This window comes from Pseudorasbora parva, chromosome 14 (assembly GCF_024679245.1).
Source record: "Pseudorasbora parva isolate DD20220531a chromosome 14, ASM2467924v1, whole genome shotgun sequence".
Lineage (NCBI taxonomy): Eukaryota > Metazoa > Chordata > Actinopteri > Cypriniformes > Gobionidae > Pseudorasbora > Pseudorasbora parva.
The window spans coordinates 9473806-9485851 of record NC_090185.1 but is presented as its reverse complement, the minus strand read 5'-3'; the positions used below and the strand labels follow the sequence as shown (position 1 = coordinate 9485851).

The 12046-nt window shown below is 37.5% G+C and overlaps 2 long non-coding RNA genes across 2 annotated transcripts; both read left to right on the top strand.

Moving 5' to 3' along the window:
- The first annotated feature begins 525 nt into the window (after positions 1–525).
- Positions 526–4461, top strand: LOC137040054 (uncharacterized). Its single transcript, XR_010897815.1, has 2 exons — positions 526–3140; positions 3279–4461. It is a non-coding gene; the product is annotated as an uncharacterized lncRNA (long non-coding RNA).
- Positions 4462–5699: 1238 nt separating this feature from the next.
- Positions 5700–11834, top strand: LOC137040061 (uncharacterized). The gene is made up of 3 exons (XR_010897822.1): positions 5700–5777; positions 8097–8156; positions 11804–11834. It is a non-coding gene; the product is annotated as an uncharacterized lncRNA (long non-coding RNA).
- The last annotated feature ends 212 nt before the right edge of the window (positions 11835–12046 follow it).

The following is a 12046-nucleotide window of genomic DNA, read 5'->3' as shown; positions in this document are numbered from 1 at the left end:
ATATGAAATAACATTAAATATAATACTATAATACATTATCTCCAATATCCCATTTGTAACATTAAGTAAGGTTAATAAATGCTGTTGAAGCATTATTCATTGTTAGTTTTATTTGTTAACCTTTTTTATGAACTAACATGAACGATTAAGATACAATTGTATTGCTCAACTATTATTACACTGTGTAAAGTGTATATTGCATATCATTCATGTTTATTAGCTAAATAAGCTAATAAATCCTTGTTAACAATGGGATTTGCAGTCTATTACCTGGCATTCACTTACACGTTTCTAGGTTATAGCTAAAGAAACATTTATTTGTAATATTTTAATGTTTTAGTTATTTTCTGTAGATTTTTTTCTGTTCGAACTTGTCAATTCAATATATTCATATTTATAATAACAAATTAATCATTTTTACATATGCAATTATAAATTATCGGTCGATTAATCGGTTATCGGCAAGCGTGGTCCAACCTAGCTATCGGTATCGGTAAAATCCACTATCCACTATAAACTAACTTTTATAGCCAAATATCTGTCGCAAGAACTTAACCCAAAACCAACACTAAACATTGGCTTTACTGTAGTAGCCAAATTAAACACAGAACCATATTTAGCAGGCCTGTAGATAAACAATACATAAAAAGGCTAATCATAGAATAATTCACACTAATTCCAAGTTCGATGTTGAGATTTAAAAAAAGTTTGTAATGTTAGGTGTTCGTCGGATAAATGAATGAGCATTTAACACACTGGTTCACTGAGCCAAACAGTGTTGTTATTTGTTTATTTCTTTGCTACGACGTACAATTAACAATACGAACTATTACAGGAAAACACGTTCACGAAAAATAAATCATACTTACAGGTTGTGGCCCGTTTTTAAAGTTGGAACTGCTCCATCTTTCAGGACAAACCGTTGTGCGAATCCTGCATTGATCTTTCAAAGATTGTGGAAGCTTTCCTTCGTAAAAATGTGCAGCACAGAGAGCGAGATTTGGGTAATAATTATGAGGGACCGAGTTAAAAATGCATTTTAACCATTGCTCGCTAACTCTCCTGTCCCTATGAAAGCTGAACAAAGTGGACGAAATCCGGATGAAAATAACAACTAACTATACCACAACAACTCTTCTCCACAGCAATAAAAAATGGCCTCGCCCTCCTTATTTAATATTCTCGGAGGAGGGGTTTATGTAAATATTAAACCCACTGATGTCAGCGAGTCTGGAGGAAAAGGCTGTAGTTTCCTGCTGGCCGTTTGCTGTAGTCCTTAGAAATTGATTTCTTAAAAGCAAATATCTCCCTTTGCTTTGGGCCGGGGACACACTGCAAACACGCCGTGAGCGTCTCGGCTGCGTGGCGTGTCCGTTTTTATTTCGGCTCCCATGTTAACCGGTTAGAGCTTGCATGCTGCCTGCGTCACACGCGCGGTCCGAGCCGTGCGGAAAATGCGTGCATGCTTCAAATAGAAGAGACGACTATTTTTCACGCGACACGCGAGCGTGTTGGAAGCGTTTCCAGGCAAAATATAATAGGAAAATATGTTTATATGCCATTTTTACAAGAATACATATTAAAAAAGGACATTTTAATTTTTGAAAGTCTGCAGGTTAACATAAATGCAGATATAGGCCTAATTGTAATAATTAAAAAAAATTATACCATAAATACCATAAATATGTATGGTCAATAGGCTACTGCCGACGTTGTCTTTGCTGTATCAACAGGCAATATATTTATATGCATAAAACATTAAGTATAGGGCTTCCCTGTACATTAATAGCAGCAGCGCCGCGTCAGACACGCTTCTGGCGTGCAAAGAAAGAGAAAACACCAGGCAGCCGCTCCGCGGATGACACGCGACAGAAACGCCAAGCTTGCAGTGTCTCCGGCCTTAAACTTATAACGTTGTAACTTTGCAGATGTTGTTTATGCGCAAACAGCAACATTACACACTAGCTAAAGTTAGAAAAGTGAAATTGTGTTTTACCACCCCTTTAAGGATGCAAAAGGGTATAAACTATAAAATCCATAACATGGATCTATAAATGCACTTAACTTAAATACTACCACTAGTAATTATTCTGAGAGAAAGAACAAATCAAAACATCAGTATTTTTGGGGAAAGCTGTGTATCTGTGAATGTACACAAAGCGGTCTAAGTGTGTTGGATTTACTTGATTTAATTGTATATTTTGGTCCCACATTAATCAATTAAGTTAAACAAACGTAATTTGTTCATGTAACTTCAACATCATGGAATGAATGCTTTTTAAGTTATCCAATTAAGTTAAATTTTAAAATGGCTCCCTGACATAATTCAGGCATTCAAAATCATATATTCATTCATCCACTTCAGGTTCATATATATTTTAATGTTACACAACTGAGTTATAATACTTCACAAAATAGTTGACAAACTTTTAGCTAGCATTAACACACATTAGCATCTTAAACGCTAAGCATTAAAAGCTCCTTCAGAAAAGCCATTATGGCATTAGTTGTTTTAGTCCACAGCCTCAGCTAATGTTACACTCTTCTCCATAATGGTAACCCACTGTAATTAAAATTGTTGCAATAATTCGAACATAATTGAATATTAAACACCATAAAACACAATCAAGTCTCCCCTCTCACCTTGCTCAAAAATATATAAAATAACACTTTTACACATAAAATAACATTTACACTCTCTTGATTTGGCATATGCAAAGCATGCTGGGAACTAACAAGCCCTGCCCGGTTTCAGTTAATGCAACGCAAATCCTTCATGTATCAAATGGATTAAATTTGACTAATATTTAAGTGGATTAAACACAATCAAATTACGTTAAGACAAAATGTATAGTGTTATGGCAAAACAATTGCTTACTGAATAAGAGACAAAGTCTTGGTCAATATGGTTAAACAAAAATAATTTAATAAAGATTTCTTGCAAGAAAGAGGGCGCGGTTCATGCAACCACAAGGCCACACCAAGCGTACTCTAAAGACACAACAGAAAACACAATCTTATATACTGTTGGCAACAAGCTCCCCCCTCAGTACATTTCCATGGAGGTCTTTGTTTAAGTCAGGGTGTCACGTAGGCCACGTATGTCTCGTACATAACGTCTAAGTCAGGGTGTCACGTAGGCCACGTATGTCTCGTACATAACGTCTAAGTCAGGGTGTCACGTAGGCCACGTATGTATCGTACATAACGTCTAAGTCAGGGTGTCACGTAGGCCACGTATGTCTCGTACATAACGTCTAAGTCAGGGTGTCACGTAGGCCACGTATCTGACCCTGCACCCCCTAGATGTACATCTCACATGGTTCCCCATGAGTTACAGATGTGATCTTCCCCAAAGAAGGAGTTTTGTTCAGCTCCAGCTCATGTGTCTCAAGACCTTTGACCTTTTTATGGTTAGGCCTGGTTCCTGCCTGTCTCAGTGTAGCCCTGCTGACTAAACATTGATAAAGATTGAATTTTGCCATTACAATAGCAATTGTGTCGCTTTAGCTCATTTTAATTAAGCAATTTGAACAAGCAGTAAAATCTTGACTTTAAGATGTTGTAATATTTATTAGATCCTGCTTTATTCATCATAGCTGGCCTGGGTCTTTAACTGTAAATTGTAAATGATAACGACTGTGTTAAATGATATTACTCTAGCATTAAACCTGAAAAAGAAATTCTATGTATTTTTTGTCTAGGAGAATATTACAGTGAATTTGTTGCATTTGTATATTTACTATAACTATATTTTTGTTTTGGTTTGTGAAAAGTTACATGATAGTTTTTAATCTAATTGTATCTTGTTGATGTATTTATCTTGTTGAATATTATTATTTGGTGAAGCCTAAACCACAGACCTTTGGGCTCTTTCTTTCGGCAACATTTTTGTTTTTTGTTCCTATTTTTGAATTTGTCTTCCATCTGGTGCTCATTTTCTGCTAACTTTAAATCACTTTTTCCCTTGTATGATGTAATTCCCACAACACTATATTCTGAAACAGGGAAAAGATCTTTATATGTGTTTAATTTACCATTACTAATATTTATTTTCCTCAAATTATTAATATCTGTCTTTAAATACTAAATGACCACAACACTTGCGCCACATTTAGTGTTTAATAAGAGAAAACAAAACTAGCCTGCTCTCTGAAAATATATAAACCTCATGATTAAACAAGTTGACGTAATCAAGAAATCCAGATTTGTTTTTACAGAGGGTTTGCTGAATTACACACAAAATTTGAAAAGGATCATGTCACCACACATGTATTTTCTGAACACTTTATTGAATCCGTCTGTGCCTTTTGAAACTATGAGTGCTTATTTCAGTTGGTCATCTCATCTGTCAGTTGTTTTAATTAACCTCAGCTGTCCTCCTAGCAACAAGTCGAAAAATCTTTAATCATTTACTCTGTTCTGCAGATAAGCTCAATAAAATCACGTATTGCATTAAGATGCATGTTTCAGTGGTGTCAATTCATATGTATTACTTTATGAAATATCTACTTTGGAGTTTGTTTAATTTGCATGTGGCCTCTGTGTTTCAGTGACTCTGTCCTGGACCATGGGGTTTGTAACTTTACTCCTCTCCAAGTGAAGATAGAAACGAGTTCAAGGGGTAAAATAGTTGTAATGCTCCTCATTGGAAGCCTCTTGTTTCTTTTTTGCTTTTGTCTTTGGGAACAGGACATATTGACCAACAACAACATGTGTCTGTCATTTACTGGGGCCTGGAAAATTAGTATTTTTATTAGAGGTGCAACCGATTACAATTTTCTTTAGCGAGTGTGTGTGTGTGTGTGTGTGTGTGACCCACCGATTCCAATTTTCTTTTAAATAACTTTAATTGACAGAATATAAAAACCAAAATCTACTTTTCTGAAATGCAAAATTTTATTTTCATTTTAAAAAAAAACAAGCAAAAAGACAAACAAATTTCAAACAACAGCACATTATGCAAAAAATAGATGTGAGAAAAACACATTATTAATTTTTATTACATAAATTCTGTGTTGTGTATTTTAGTTTTTCTGGTAATCAAGTGAAAGCATAACATTTCTTTATCAAACTTCCATTTTTTTTTGGAAAAGTGCTCCACAACAGAAGTTAAAATTAAAACATGGAAGAAAAATGTGTGATCTTTCTTTAAAAAATTAATTTAATTATTGCATTGTTTTTATTAGTAGAATATTAAATTAACACATGATACTTTAATAATAGTAATACAATTATTTGTAATACAAGTTAAACAAAACATTTATTTTGATGGGGTTCTGCATATGATATGACAATTACTTTCAGAGTGGCTCCTGAGAAGTCATATAGTGACACCGCAAGTGTCACACGTGTGTTTTAAATGTATGTTTTATATTTACTTATTACACAGCTCTGTGAAATACTTGATTCTGATTGGTCAATCGCGCATTCCAGCGGTATTTTATTTCCAGGCTAACAGCAGCTCATCCGGGTACTACGAGTTATCTTGACCGGTACTACTTCTATGCTTAACGCTGGCGCCATCTTGTGGCTTAAACAGCCGTGGGTTACAATGGAAGACTTCAAGGCAGGTTTCATTTATAACGTTTTTAATATAGATATTTTTCTTACACAGACGCATCGATTCGAATCAGAATGCTCTATTAACCCATCAGAGTCGTGTGGAGCACGTTGTTTGACGGACAGCTGCATTTTTTTTTTTTTTTTTTTTCCTTCAAACACAACTATAGTTGTTCCTATAGAAGAATGTCATATACACCTACGATAACTTGAGGGTGAGTAAATCATATTGGTTTCATTTTTGGGTGAACTAACCCTTTCAGCATTCATTTTCAACATTTAGCAAAGGCATATGCCAAATCTTCAGCAATAGATAAAGGCTTAAAGCAGGTTGGAACTGTTTTTCTTTGCGGAAGAGTTAATAAAATATTTAATCTCAAGACAATATTTTGTGTCTAATAATTATTTATTTGAGACTAGTAGGCTAGCCGTAATAAGCGGGATAATGTACACCCAGCCGGTTGTTATCGCAGAATAAACCCCGACAGAGTGATCAGGACCCCGACGCGAAGCGGAGTAATCCCTAACGTTTTGTTTGTATGTGGTGGAGGGATATTTCTATATCCATGAAATTAAAGTGCACTACGTAACCTGCCAAAACAAAGGCGTAGTTTAATTACTCAAGAGTAATTTTGCATCATGGCTCAACTCGGTTGCTGTGTTATTGGACAACTGTTTTGTCTATCAACACGCAATCCATAACTATTTGTCGACATGGTCTGAAGACGATACGACTATATTTTGGTGAAAATTGAACAAGCGGTAGGACGAGTTTGAAAATTGGCCAGTTTTCTTGCCCCATGTAGTTTAAACTTCAAATTTGTGTAGCCACGATGGCAGCAACAGGAGTATGACACCTGTACTTGAGCAACAGCGCAAACTCGTTCGGAATATTTTGAAGGCTTAACAGCTCTGATCTCGTGATGAAAAAACTAGAGACGATTGTAGACAAAAATGAAGAGAGATTTAATCTTAGTTTTTATTTAATGCAAAACATTTTAGTCTCGTCTTTTTTCGTCAACAATAATGCATGTTAATTCAGTCTTAAGTCAGCGTTTTTGGACATTGGTGCAAATTTGTCATCGTCTGAGTAGTATGAAGTTGCAGACTCGGAGCCTGCATCCACAGTCCCGCACTCAGAGTCCCGCATTTTTAAGACCCCTCGTTTGTAAGAAACAGCGCCTCCGGCTGTTCTGAAGACCGCACAACACCCTTATCCAAATGAGATAGATTTATTTGGAAAACTTTAATTGAAACGACACCGTAATACTATAAGCAAATTAGCCTAACGATTTTGCAAACATCTTTGCATTCCCTAAAAATGTCATTGTTTTCTCTGACTAACAAAGTACCCAGTAGTTTTTTGTTTTTGTTTATTTAAATAAAAGAAAATTACTGATGGAAGATATACAATTACAGATTGAACTATCCTTTGAAACATGTTATGTGATATTATATTGCTACAATGTTTTTTTAAATTCCAATTCCAATGTTTCTTTTAGGTCAACCTAATGGTCTAATTAACATATTATACATTGCTAGCATTAAAAAACCTGTTGATATCTGGAATCCAAAGCAAAACTCAAACAAGAATAGACAAAACACCAATATTAAACAAATCTGTACAATTCAAAAATGGTATTACTAACTGTAAACTGTAGTATTTACAGTAGTTATTATTTTACCTTATGCAACTGAAGATACAAAGCAAAGTCACTAACACAATTCTTTCTTCCTTTTTTCTTTGCTTTGTCCTGTTTACCGCAATATGATGTTTAGGTGATAGTTAAAGTACAGACTCGTTTATTATTGGTGTTTTGTCTTGTGTGAGTTATGCTTTGCATTCCAGATATAAAAAATATGGTTTTGTCATGTTAGCATTGCGTATAATATGTTAATTAGACCATTAGCATGTGAACCTGAAAGAAACATTGAACAAAAAAAATGAATTGTAGCGATATATCACATAATATTTTTCAGAGGATAGTTCAATCTGTAATTTGATTGAGTATTCATCAGTATTTTTCTTTCAATTGCCCACACTTTTTATTAAATAAATAAATAAATCCACTGCGTACTTAGTCAGAGAAAACAATGACATTTTTTGGGAATGCAAAGATGTCTGCAAAAGCGTTATTTTGTGTAAATTTATTTTTAAATGAAAACTTTAAATGAAATGATAACGTAATATTGCATATTATTTGGATAAGGGTGTTATACGATCTTCAGAACAGCAGGAGGCGCTGTTTCTTAAAAACGAGGGGTCTGAGAATGTGGGACTCTGAGTGCGGGTCTGTGGATGCAGTCTCCGAGTCTGCAGCTTCATAATGTTGGCTCGTCTTAGTCATGGAAAAAATCATCTCGTCTCGTCTGACGAAGTATACTAGTATACATAAAAAAAAAAGCCAGTTCATGATCCCTTTAAAAGTCATTTGATCACCAATACAACATTTTGAAAGTGTTTTACCTGTGAAAAAATGCTTTAAAATAGCTTGAATGTAACTCTACACCCTTTCTTCATTTACCATATGCAGATTCATGAATATGCTTATTATCCCCGCCTCCAGTGACCCGCAGGAGCTCAACTTACTGAGGTAAACGCTGCACAATGCGTTCGCTCTTTACAGCATCGAAATTCGGCACAGCACTGGCTGTGACAAGTTTCATGCGTTCGCTTGAGTGCTGATTTCACTATAGCCATGTTTTCATTGCGGGAAACTTTACCCAGGACTTTAGGGTGGTACTAGGTGTGTTTCAACCTCAGGGACCGGGGCCTAAATAGGAGGTAGCGAGGTAGTGCTTTTTTTTTTCAAAGTTCAGGAACTTTTGGGGGTGGGACTGAACATGCTGATTGGTTGAGCTCACGCAGCATTTCATTTCAACCTAAAAGTGTGTTGCAGTGAGTACAGTAAGAGTCGTTTGCTATTCAAATCAACCATGGAGTTTAAAAAATACAACAGACGGACCGACAACAAGGTTCAGGCTTTATTAAGTGTATCTACAGAGGACGAAATCCAGTGGGAACTGGAAAGTTGCGCACGTAGTCCTATATGTCCCCAGAGCAGACTAATCTTCACGGTACTTTAGATCGCGATGGAAACAAAGTCAGCAATTAGGTCTGGGGGGAAAAGTGTTCTGGGTAATTTTGGTGGAAACGGGCTCAAGTAGGCAATTAATGGCTCATTATTATGCAATACAAAAAATAAAAACACAAGTGAGACAGAAGTTAAAAAACCTGGAAGAGAATAAATATGGGCTTTGGCACCGGAAGAACCTTTCTAGAACTAATGGTAAAAGTACCCAGATTTTGGCTTGTTCGTGCCGCAACAACTAGAAGCGGTTTTAGTTTTAGTAACTCCTTTTGGTGGAACTAATTTAGCTCATACTAAATAGTGTCTGGTCTAACGCAACACAATAGGAGCTACCAGTGATGTAAGTCCACGCTGATTGGTCGAACGGATGCGAAACAACACCAGCACCCACAGTTTTAGAAAAAGCATTGCAGTATATTTACTCAAACTAACAAACTAACTATGAACATGGAAAACAGTGACGGATGGACCTCTCAACCTTTACACTAAAGAGAACATCCAACTCAACTTTGAGGTTATGAAGCGAAACATGATTATGTATTTTTGCTTAGCAATCCACATAGGGCATCAGCCACATGGCAAAGCTAGTACTTTTTCATTCACTGTCTACTTTCGTTGTATAATAGACAAGTGTGGCTTACATCACTTCAGAGTTCATATTGGGATCCGAATGCAACCAGGAAAATGTTCCGGGGGGAACTTATAGGAACAACCCTGGTGGCTAGTTTCTGCCCGGTGTGAAAGCCCCTAATGTGAACTAGAGGTGTGAGTCAGGGCCTGTGAGCTCGAACACTTATTCCAGCAGATGCAGTATTTGATTGCCATTGTGGGGAGATATTGTCATACACAACCTCCTCCTTTGATTTCTGCAAGGAAACACAAAATCAATCAGAACCTGCTGACCATAAGACAGTTAAGACAATATATAGACAATATATGTACAATTTTGCTTCAAATTCACAAACTTAAGTCAAGACCTCATTAAGGTCCATTTAAATAAATAAAAATGTGTAATTTACTTAAATGGGGGGTGAAATGCTGTTTCATGCATACTGAGCTTTTTACACTGTTAAAGACTTGGATTCCCATCCTAAACATAGACAAAGTTTCAAAAACTAATGTTGGACGTTTGATGGAGTATTTCTGAGTCAAAAATACTCCTTCCGGTTTCTCACAAGTTTCGGCGAGTTTTTTTCGAGTATGGGTCGGCTTGACGTTAAATAGATCGGAAGGTCCCTGTATGGGCTGTACGGGCTCTTCTCCCGGTAGGGTGCGCGCGCGCGTCACTAGAGGGAGAGAGAGGAAATGCACGCCGTAAACACACTCTCAGGTGCAGATCCAGTCGTCCGTGAACACTTCTGACGCGCCGCGCTCCACTTTATTCCTATGGGTGACGTCGAGCGACTTCAACGCTTCAGCACAGCATTCCGGGAAGGCAGCGCTGCATTTGAACCGATTTGAACGCAGAAATGACGGGAAGCTTCAAGGCATCGCTTCAGTCGCGCCGCAAAGTGGATTTCCACGGTCACTGCTGTCACAGGACTTCACCAAATCATACCAAAGAAGTGTGTTTTTGACAGAGCGGTCCCAGCGATAAAGGTTCGGTCCTGCTTTGGAAGCAGCCGGTGAGTAAATCAACTTCAAATGTCTGTGCTGTTGGCTATCGTCGCATGAGTAAACATCAGTAAACGACATGATCGCGTGCTTCGTCATTCAAATGCGCTAACGGTTACTCCATTGTTGTTCTGTATAACACTAGTCTGACTCTGACGTGCAAAACCGTTTTGCTTGCTACCTCTAAGGTCTAGTCACATACAATAGTCCATAAACCGAATCATGTCCTCATAAACTGCGCGTAAAGACACACAAAGGCCCCTAAATACAGTACATACCACAGAGACGGACATCCTGATGTTGCCGTTTCTCCTGTTCAATTTATTTCAGCCTCAGATTTGATTGTGGATCATTATCTGTATTAGCTGAGATAGCCATGGGTTTCTCCACGCTTGAGGACGTCACCGCTTTGTGCACATTTGTCATTCTTTAGATCCGCCCACACGATACGCCTCCAGGCGCTCGGTTTTTTTCCGGAAAGACTCGGTACAGCCCATATTTCTTTTATAAATATGATAAAACTAAAGACTTTTCGGAGATATGAAGGATGCAATACTACTCTATAGGTACTGAAGATTGACATGAGATTGACTGAAACTGAGTGTTTCACCCCCCCTTTAATGTGTATATTTTTATCTGGAGGATATATGTTCAGTGACTGTATCAGGCGGTGGATCACTGTGGGTATCGCCAATCGTTTGCAAAAGTTGATGGCCACTCCAACAGCCACTCTCCCTTATATCGGTAGAAGTCATCAGCTTATTCAAATGATGGGCCTGTCCCAATATCTCAGGGGTGTCCAAACTGCAGAGTTTAGCTCCAGCTAGCCTCAACACACATGCCTGGATGTTTCGAGAATGCCTAGTAAGACCTTGATCAGCGGCTTCAGGTGTTTAATTGGGGCTGGAGCTAAACTTTGCAGGACATTAGCCTTCCAGAAGCAGGATTTGACAGCCCTAAAATCTCACACGTGCTGTCTTGTCCACTTGAGAACGCCTGAATGTGACAGTATGTCCCAGTTGGGGAAAAAAATGGCAAAGCTTAGTGCTCTTAACGCACACTAAATCCTAAAGTATACCTTGAGTTTTATGTGTGCGAGAAGGTCCACTGACAGTGCGCGAGATGCACATTTCGTCACCAGGATACTATGTGTGCAGCCAGAATTATTATAATTTTTTTGGTATGCGCAGGTTGCACATGCAATGAATTTGTTTTTTACTAATGAGTTGTTCCATGAGGTGGCAGCAATGACCCGGGTGCAGTCTTTGCACTTGACCACTTGGCTTATTACGTGACAATGACATATTTCCTGTATTTGGGCCAAATGTTGAAGTGGGCATGAAGACCCCAACTGTGTGTAGAACTTGATTACCCAATGACCTTATAGTGTTGTAAAAACACATGTGTTTGAAGAACTTAATTTATTTATTTTGATTTTCAAGTAAATCCACTTCACCAGTTAATTACTTTTTGACAACAATGTTACATAAATAGTTTAGTAATGGGTTTTTTCCTTTACTTTCCTTTAAAAACAGTAAGGCCAATATCTATCTATCTGTCCATCCATCCATCCATCCATCCATCCAGTTGTGGTGAGCCACAGGAAAAACTCTAGATTGCATCATACTGGTGAGTCCACTATATATATATACGTGTGTGTGTGTGTGTGTGTGTGTGTGTGTGTGTGTGTGTGTGTGTGTAGATAGATAGATAGGCTGATATACATATATTTATAGAGATCAGTGGGCGGTTCTCAGTAATGAGATATGGTTTGTCCA